Below are 10,285 nucleotides of genomic sequence, written 5' to 3' on the forward strand. Positions count from 1 at the left end.
TTCACATTATTACTTTTATCTAAGATTTGGGGAACGCCGAAAAGGGCGCGAAGTGTGTGTGGGGGTTGGGGATATTTTTAGGGAGTCAATTTTTATTCCGTACAAATGAACAATGGGGCCTGGGATTTATTCAGTTGTGCCCTGCAATTCAATGGGTGTTCCCTGCATTACAGGCCTTGCCATGGGCCCTGTAAGTAGATTAGGGCCACAATGGGTATGTTTCTGAATTTGGGACAAACGGGGGTATCCATTTTGGGGTGAACGTCTTCATTCCTATGTACACTGTACAAAAAAACTGTTTTTAAATTGAAAAAATTGCCCAAAAAAATTGAAAATTGTAATTTTTTTCTTCTGTTTTGCTTAGATTTATTCAAATACTGTGGGGTGAAAATACGCAATACACCCCTAGATGAATTCATTAAGGGGTCTAGTTTTTTAAAATGGGGCCATTTGAGGGGGTTCTTTATCGTTTTGGTCGCTCAATGGCTCTATAAGTGGGCAATGAGGCCTGGAATTTATTCCGTTGTACCCTGAAATCCAACGGGTGCTCCTTCCATTATAGGCCTAGCCATGGGTTCTGTAAGTAGATTAGGGCCACAACGGGTATGGTTCTGAACACGGGACAAACAGGGGTATCCATTTTGGGGTGAAAGTCTTCATTCCTATGTGTGCTGTACAAAAAAAACTGTTTTTAAATTGATACAACTGCCAAAAAATGAAAATTGTAATTTTTTTCCTACTGCTTTGCTTAGATTTATTCAAAAATTATAGAGTAAAAATACACAGTACACCCCTAGATGAATTCGTTAAGGGGTCTAGTTTTCAAAATGGGGTCATTTGTGGGGGTTCTCTGTCGTTTTGGCCGCTCAAGGGCTCTACAAGTGGGCAATGGGGCCTAAATCACCTTCATGCTAAATTTCTGTTCTGAAAGCCACCGACTACTCCTTTCATTTTGGGCCGCGTTCTGCATCCACACATAAGATTAGGGCCACAATGGGTATGTCTCTGAACACGGGACAAACAGGGGTATCCATTTTGGGGTGCAAGTCTTCATTCATGTGTGTGCTGTACAAAAAAAAGCAGTTTTTAAAACGACAGAATTGATAAAAAAAACCGAAAATCACATTTTTTTCCTTTTGCTTTGCTTGAATTCATTCAAAAACTGTGGGGTCAAAATGGGCAGTACACCCCTAGATAAATTCGTTAAGGGGTCTAGTTTTCAAAATGGTGTCACTTGTGGGGGTTCTCTTTGGTTTTGGCTACTCAAGAGCTCTACAAAAGTGCTATGGGGCCTAAAACGCCTTCAAGCAAAATTTATGTTCTGAAAGACACCGACTACTCCTTTCATTTTGGGTCCCATTGTGCCTCCAGACATAAGATTAGGGCCACAATAGGTATGTTTCTGAACACGGGAGAAACGGGGGTATCCATTTTGCGGTGTAAATCCTCATTTTCATGGGCACTATAGGAAAAAAAATATGTCTTTAAAATGACATATTTGCAAAAGTATGAAATTTTATCTTTTCTCCTCTACATTGAATTAATTCCTGAAAAAAACTGGTGGGGTCAAAATACTCATGACACCCCTTAGTTGATACATTAAGGGGTGTAGTTTTTAAAATGGGGTCATTTGGGGGGGTATATTATTCTGACACTCATGAGCCTTTGCAAACTTGGCTTGGTGCAGGAAAACAAAGTGTTCCTCAAAATGCTGAAAAGTAATGTTAAATTTGTACGTCCTCTAAATGGTTAAAAAAAGTGTGCATTCAGAATAAAGTAAAAAGATGGAAATATATATCTTATCAAAAATGTGTACAGTATGTTTGGACATATTTGAGATATTACAGTTGAAAATGTGAAAAAATGACAATTTTTTCAAAATGTTTCCAATATTGGTACTTTTAATAAATACAACCAAAATGAAGTACAACATGTGGCGAAAAAACAAGGTCAGAATCACTTGGATATGTAAAGCCTTTACGGAGTTATGCTACGTTGAACGACGCATGTCAGATTTCCAAAATTTGGCTCCGTCACTAAGGCGCAAACAGGCTTCGTCACTAAGGGGTTAATATCCAAATAAAAATGCATAACTGTTGCATAAAAATATGCTTAATGCATATTTTGATCAAAACCTGTGGGCCCATCTGCCACGTCCAGGCAGCCACTGCTTTCAGATGAGTCCCTAACAGACACCTGTCTTTGGGCCTCCAAATGAATCCAAGCCCAGCAGGATACCAGGTTATATGGTCTAATTAAAAGGCTTTCGGAGAGATGAGTGGATGGAGTGCACAAGAGTGAAAACAAATGTAACAAAAAACAGTCAGCATGATGCATACATGATACACGCGTATTCACTGTGGCTTTATGCATGAAGCCAGGAGGCATTGATTGGTCCTTCTTGAGGTTATTTTCACGCATGTGAAAAACACAGTGAATACAAGCGCAAAAAAGCACAAGAACAACCAATTATGCACTAAACACACACAAATTCACGCAGTGAAACTGCTACGTATTTTACGGGCCATATACGCATACGCATGTGTGAATGAGCCAGTAGAGGGAGCTAACTGCCTAAAGTTTTACACTGCTGGTGTTGAACTCAGTGGGAGTGGTATAACTCTGTAGTACCTCCCTCTAGTGGTGGCTGCAGGTACCTTAGATTCTAGTACTATAGTATATGTGGGAAGTTTAGTGTGTCCCATCTCTGTTGTAGGTGCCTCACTGTATTTTTTCGATTTCCTATTACTTTTCATTGGTGAGCTGTTGCGAATGTACAAGGTTTTATTTTTTACGCAATATTTTTTTCTGTGAGCTCTTCATCATAAGCGATAACAAATGCCTGCCTATATTATTTGGTATGTTGGAACACGTAGTTAAAGGAGTTTTCCCATCACAAAAAGTGGTGGCATAGCGCTGGGATCCTGAAAACAAATGAGATGCAACTCTGGTTTGATACTGCAGACCCCCCCATATTTTTCCCTTCCACAGTAAGCGCTCCTGTCCACGGGTGTAGCAATATCCCGCGGCAGGTCTCCGCCGCGGGAGCCGCTGCTGGGGAGAGCTGCCGGCTCTCCGCGCTGAGCCTATCTGACAAATAGGTTCACTGCGGAGAATCGCGGCAAATAGCAGCATGCTGAGATTTCAATCCCGCGAGCGGAGAATCGCTATGATTCTCCACTCGTGGACAGGGGGCTGCGCTTTCCATAGTAGTCTATGGAAAGCGTTCATTGGGTTCCCCGCGGCCGGATTATCGCTGCAGAACACGCAGTGAAAAATCGCCCGTGGACAGGCATCCTAAGGCCGTTCTCACACGGGCAATACAATCACATGACTTTCGTGCGATGCAAGAGCGAGTGAAAATGCAGAATGATGAAACCCGAGCTTTACAATGGTTTCATTCACATCTGCAATGTTTTCACCTATGCAATGTGGCGTAAAAAAAAATCGCGGCATGTGCTATTTTTTTTTTCATTACCCGTGTTTCTCTATGGGGCCTCCAAAATATCGCATCACAGTGCACGAACTTGCGATGTTCGAGCGATGTGATGCATTTTAAACATTAGCAATTGTCTTTTGCGCGGGAAAATGGTGCAAGAAAATCCCAAGCAGCAACCATGCAATGTGAGATTATTTGCAGAAGAAAGCATGGCTGAAACATCTCAAGTACAAAAATGTGATATTCTCGCGCCAATATCGCACTAGCCCGGATTCACTGAAAAACTGCAGTAAATCTGCAGAAAATCCACAGTAGATTTCATTGTGGAAATTGGGTGGATTTGCTGCAGATTCCACCCTCTGCATAGCATATAGTAAAGTCCCCATGAACGCCCGCAGCGAACACTTGATATGTTGTGAATGTAAAATCTGCACCTCGGATCACTTCAGCTGTGGATTTGACATACGTCTTTTCCTGCAGCCTGTGGCCGAAATTTGTTTTAGGGCTTAAACACATGAGGGTGTTTTATTCCCGTTTATCGTCTATGAAAATCACGGCCGCAAAACAGGACAAGACGAAAGCACTGATTTCAATGGTTTCGTATTCACTATCAGGTTTCTCGCACGCTGATACTACGCATGAGAAAAGACGGGACTTTCCCTATCTTCCTCACATGTAGTTTTTCTATATGCAAGACAGATTGGGCAGGACCCATCCTCCCACTTTGTTTTTTCAAACCCACGCGCAATAGGGTGAAGTATGAATAGTCAAAAAAAACGAGGTTCATGCGCTTCTACGCACCTTGGCGGTGAGCATGGTAGTGCATGAGAATGGTAATGCATGCGCCCTTCTGTTTAAGCCCTTAATCTCATTCACAGTGCTGCTACTGTAAGGCTGCCTTCACAATTGCGAGAAAATCGCATGATTTTTGCACAATGCAAGAGTGCATGAAAATGCAGAATTATCAGCTGTGTTATCAATGTGTCATCTCACAACCCCACTAATGTGGAGCTCAGTGTCCTCTCCAGGGGGCGTACATTCTGTCCCGCTTTAACTCTTGATAAAACAGAACTCTGCATTGACATGGAGGAATATTACAGGAGACTAAGACTGTTCTTCCATGACAAAGAGGAGATTGAACTCTCAGACACTCAAACATAGGAAAAACAAGAGGCCAAGAAGAAGTCTGATTGGATAACCCCCCCCCCCCTTCCTCACTGGCGGCAACCCCACTTTGGACAAATATATAAACTCCTTTAGGCATGTGGTGCAATTTACTATGCTGGACAAACAGGAAAAGGAAACATTTAATATTAATATGCAGGAGGGAAGGGCCATCTATGGACTCAAAAACAACAAGGCGATCACCATTAAAGGGGTTGTCCCGCGGCAGCAAGTGGGTCTATACACTTCTGTATGGCCATATTAATGCACTTTGTAATGTACATTGTGCATTAATTATGAGCCATACAGAAGTTATAAAAAGTTTTATACTTACCTGCTCCGTTGCTGGCGTCCTCGTCTCCATGGTGCCGACTAATTTTCGGCCTCCGATGGCCAAATTAGCCGCGCTTGCGCAGTCCGGGTCTTCTGCGGTCTTCAATGGGGCCGCTCGTGCAGAATGCCGGCTCCGTGTAGCTCCGCCCCGTCACGTGCCGATTCCAGCCAATCAGGAGGCTGGAATCGGCAATGGACCGCACAGAAGAGCTGCGGTCCACGGAGGGAGCAGACCCCGGCGGCCATCTTCAGCAGGTGAGTATGAAGACGCTGGACCGCCGGGATTCAGGTAAGCACTGTGCTGTTTGTTTTTTTAACCCCTGCATCGGGGTTGTCTCGCGCCGAAAGGGGGGGGGGGGTTAAAAAAAAACAAAAAAAAAACGTTTCGGCGCGGGACAACCCCTTTAAGCCTGCGAATAAGGGTGGCGCTAAAATCTTCATGAATACATCAGACTACACGAAAGAAGCGAACAGACAGCTGACAGACACCAGATACTACACCAAACTGGATCAAGACCGGACTCAGAAATATGTGAAGGAATGGAGAAGGGTCATCAGAAGTCTGTCTGTGGGCACTACAAAACGTTTGGACTTGATACCGGAGATCCCTGGGATTGGAGTATTCTATATGCTTCCCAAACTACACAAAGCTGGCAACCCAGGGAGGCCAATTATCTCAGGTGTGGGAACCCTCACTGAAGGAATCTCAGGATGGGTGGAAGGCGTCCTCAAACCACTGGTGAGGAACACAACCAGCTACTTGCAAGACACCACAGACCTACTGAACAAACTGTCAACCACAGGTCACCTCTCAGATGGCACCATCCTGGCCACCAGAAAAATATGGAATCCTTATACTCCAACATCTCACACAAAGATGGACTGACTGCCTGACAGGCGCACCTTGAGACTAATGGGGTTGGCTCTAAATTGGTGTTACAACTCACAAGATTTATACTCATGCACATCTATTTCTCCTTTGGCAAAGAGATATAGCTTATATTCACCGGAACCGCCATGGGTAGTAAAATGGCACCGCAATATGCCAACCTTTTCATAGCAAAACTGGAGAGTGACTTTCTGGCCTCCTACTCCAGCAAACCATTGGCCAACTTCCACTACATTGATGACATCATGATCATCTGGACCAACTCCGAACAAGAACTCATAAAATGCCATGAGAGATTTAATGCATTTAACCCCACCATTAACCTGACATTAAGCTACTCGTTTACAGAAATCAACTTTTTGCACACCGCCATAAAAATTCAAACAACTCAATATAGACATCGCTATACCAAAAACCTATTGATCAGCTCACATACCTCAGATGGGACAGTTAGCATCCTACAGTCAGGCCATCAGATACAACCGGATCTGCTCCAACCCAACAGACAGAGGAACATGTATGCCACCTTAAAAAGACATTTATAAATCCGGGCTACCATCCCACCTCAGTTGATGACCAAATTACCAGATCTACTGGGATACCAGGAATCAACTACTTCAATACAAGGAGAAAAAAACGGATGGGTGCTTCTAGTAATGACCTAGCTACTAGTAATTCACAGCTACAGTTACTAAGGAAAACCGCAAAGAAACTCCATCATACCCTACACAAGGATGGCCGTCTGAACACCATATTCCCAGACCCTCCGCTTCTGTGTTACAGGCAGCCTCTTAATTTGAGGAACTTTATAATCAGGAGTGCATTACCCTCTGACACACAAAAAGGAACTTAACCCTGTAATGTAAGGAGCTGCAAGACCTGCTCACATATACTGACTGTGGACAGGATACGGATCCCCAACACACAGGAGGACTATAAGATCCCGGGGACATTCACATGTCTACACCCAATGTTGTGCACCTGATCGTGTGCAGTGAATGTCCTGTAGGGGGGCTTTATATTGGGGAATCAGGACAAAAACTAAGAGCCAGGATGAGATCTCATCGACATTCAATTAGAGAGGGAAAGACTGAGCTACCTGTGGCAAAACATTTTTGTGGTCAGGGACACAGTATAGAGCAGATAAGAGTTATCATATTGAAGGGCAACTTCAAGTCATAGCGTCACAGAAGAATTTGGAAGTATTAATTTATGGGCATTTTTGATACCCTCAAGAATGGAATGAACCTCAGAGCAGGATTCTTGCATCAGTGGAGAATATGAAACGTCTGAAGGAGGTCAAGACAGATGTCCTAGTCTCAATCATTGTTTTTAAAACAAACTTCATAGAAATTCATACATTGATTTTAAGGAATGCTGCCATCCAATAGGTAGTGCTGCAGCGGTATTGTTCCATCTCCCTTATGTGCAGGTCTAAGGCCTCATGTCCACGGGGAAAATCAGATCCGCTGCAGATTCTACATGTAGAATCTGCAGCGGGTCCCTCCTGCCCCGCGGACATGAGGGCTGAAAATAGGAATTTAAAAGCATTTACCTTTCCGTAGCGGACGGCGAAGATCAGCTGTTCCTCACGGCCGGATCTTCATTTTCGGCCGGCGGATGAATTCCTGACGCCGGCGGCACATCGCCGGCACGTCGTCGACGTGCCGCGCGCATGCGCCAGGCACATCCGCCGAGCCGAAGCAAGGGAGATGCAGCCGTGAGGAAGAGCAGAGCTTCGCGGCCCGCTGCGGGTGAGTAAATGCTTTAAATTCCTATTTTAGGTCTCCCGCGGATCCGGACGGCTTCCATAGGCTTCAATAGAAGCCCGCGGGAGCCGTCCCCGCGGGAGACCCGCATGAAAATGGAGCATGGTCCAGATTTTTTCATGCTCCATTTTTTTTAAAATCACTTTTATTGACGATCCGCGGGTATTTATGTACCCGCGGGTGGTCAATGCATCCCTATGGGGTGCGGATCCGCGCGCGGGAGATCCGCTGCGGATTTTAAATGTCATTTTGCCCGTGGACATGAGCCCTAAAGGAGAGATAACACACATCATAAAACTGTCACATTCCTTAGCAGTGGACTGATTAAGTATTTATCTCTCTGCTCATCTTATCTGATATTGTTTTAAGTGCAAATCAGTCTCCAATTTCTGTGTCCTTTCATGTGTGAACATTTATATTCAGGTCAAGAGGGGTGTGGACTCTGCATTTGTATACATATGTATATGCCCCATCCAAATCAGTTTCATTAAGCCAGAGGAAGGGTCCATAGAAGATCCAAAAGCTCGCTATAACATCATATATTTTTGTTAGCCATTAAAAGGTATCATATCTACAAGATTACTTGGTTTCTTTTACTGAAAACAATCACACAATGCAGAGTTATGAAACCCATGCTTTTCAATGACTTCATTCACTTCTGCGATGTTGCGAGATTTAGAAATTGCTGCCTACCCTATCTTTCTGCATTTTGCTCTTTATCGTCCATGTTTCCCTAATGGAGCCTCCGTTTTATCGCAATGCACAAACTTGCCATGCAATGCACAAGGTTTTTCCAGAAAAATGCATCATTGATGTTCAAACATTGCAGGTACAAAAAAACGATATTGCCGCGATTTTCTCGCAATGCTATCACGTTCGCCAGTGTGAAGGAGCCCTAAGTCCCCCTTATACGGACATATTTGTGCGAATACTTGTGCACACAAAATGTGTGACCACAATATGCAGACAATAGGACCCACTGATTTCGGCTGCACAAAAAAACCGCAGCATGCTCTATTTTCCTGCACATTTGCGCACCCATAGTCCCCATAGAAGTTGATGGGGATATGTAAAGTCACGCACAATATGCTGGAAGATGTGTGCAAGATTGTGTAATTGCAGGGGAAAAAGAACCATTAACATTGGTGCATATTTCTTGCTGCGTAAATGAACATGCCTTGCGTGTGCAAAAAGTACAGTGAAATACGCCAATCTGTGCGCAAAAAAGAATCAGCTATTCCACAAATGTGCGCGTTCAGGTGCACAAATATGCATGGAGAGTCCGCAGCATTTTCATCAGTACGTGCCCTGATCCTCTCGGCCTCCGGCTTGGCAGAGAGCTGCTTTCACTCTTATTATGTTCTTGCCTTTGATTATGAGTGGTGAACACAATAATAGAGATTTTGTGTCAAAAACACAAGTAACCACTAGATGGCACTAGATCTAAAGTTTAGGATATTTTTATACAAAATGTAACCAATCACGGATAGCAGTGGAACCTGAGACAACATTCTGGTTACATTGTGTTTTTGTTTAAAATCAGATTATTAGCCATGTCCTGTAGGATAATTATATACTTAGCATTTTTACTAATTAATAACAGAATGATGATATGAGGGCTAAAAGGACCATTTGTCCCTTCTTGTAAACCACATACTTTATACAAAAAACATATATTTGCATTCCTCTCTATCGGGTTCTGTTAATATTGAAAGAAAGCAGAAACAACAACAACTTGTTAGGGCTCAGGCCTCGCCCGCACAGGCGTTTAATTACAGCGTTTAGCAAGTGTTTGCAACGCCCGCTAAAAACGCTGCGCTAAGCCTGAATTCATTTTAATGGGGCTTCTCAGACGAGCGTTTTAGCGCAGTGTTTCTAACAAACACTAAATTGAACACTTTATGTTCTATTTTTCGGCATTGCAGCACTTTTTAATGCTCTGCATTGCCCCTTGAAATGAATAGGGTGCGTTAGCAGCGCAGAGGACTGTACTTTTTGCGCATGCAAGGTCAGTTCATACGCGAATGCGACACAGTCCCGCCAGGATTTTAAAGGCTATTCAGCCTAATGTGTTCTTTTTTCATGGAACTGTGCAGCATTTGCGCACCTCCAATAGACGTCTATGGAACTCTTGGTGTGCAAACCTACACAAAAATAGAACGGAAAATACACGCGTTCACTGCGCAAAAAAATTGATCAGGAGTGAGCATATTGTGAAATGCGCTCAACAGAAGAAGACGTAACAAAGATGGATCCCAGCATTTGGGAGACAGTAGACATATTTAGGAGCCTAAACGGGCAAACGTATTTGTGCAGGTTTTTGCGCACCTGAATCTCACGGCCGTGAAATGTGATGAAGCGAAGCCATTGATTTCTGTGGTTCATTCTCACTGGTGTGAGTACAGATAGGACTTGCACTATCTTTATACGTGTTACACACAAAGCTGCCAGAAGTGGCTATGGCAGGTTTATAAGATCACTGTGAAGGGTGTGACAACCCTTGTTCATGCGCATATATGCTGCGTTGCTGCGACTATATTTGTGTACAGGTTCTTCTGTGGAAGCAACAAACTTGCGCTGTTATGTGACACGATTTTAAGATCAGAAAGTCCTATTGACTTTCACTAAAACATCACGGCAAAATCACGCGCTAAAAAAGTGAGAAAAATCGCGGGTGTCAGCAATGATTTT

The sequence above is a fragment of the Eleutherodactylus coqui genome, chromosome 3 (assembly GCF_035609145.1).
Source record: "Eleutherodactylus coqui strain aEleCoq1 chromosome 3, aEleCoq1.hap1, whole genome shotgun sequence".
NCBI lineage: Eukaryota > Metazoa > Chordata > Amphibia > Anura > Eleutherodactylidae > Eleutherodactylus > Eleutherodactylus coqui.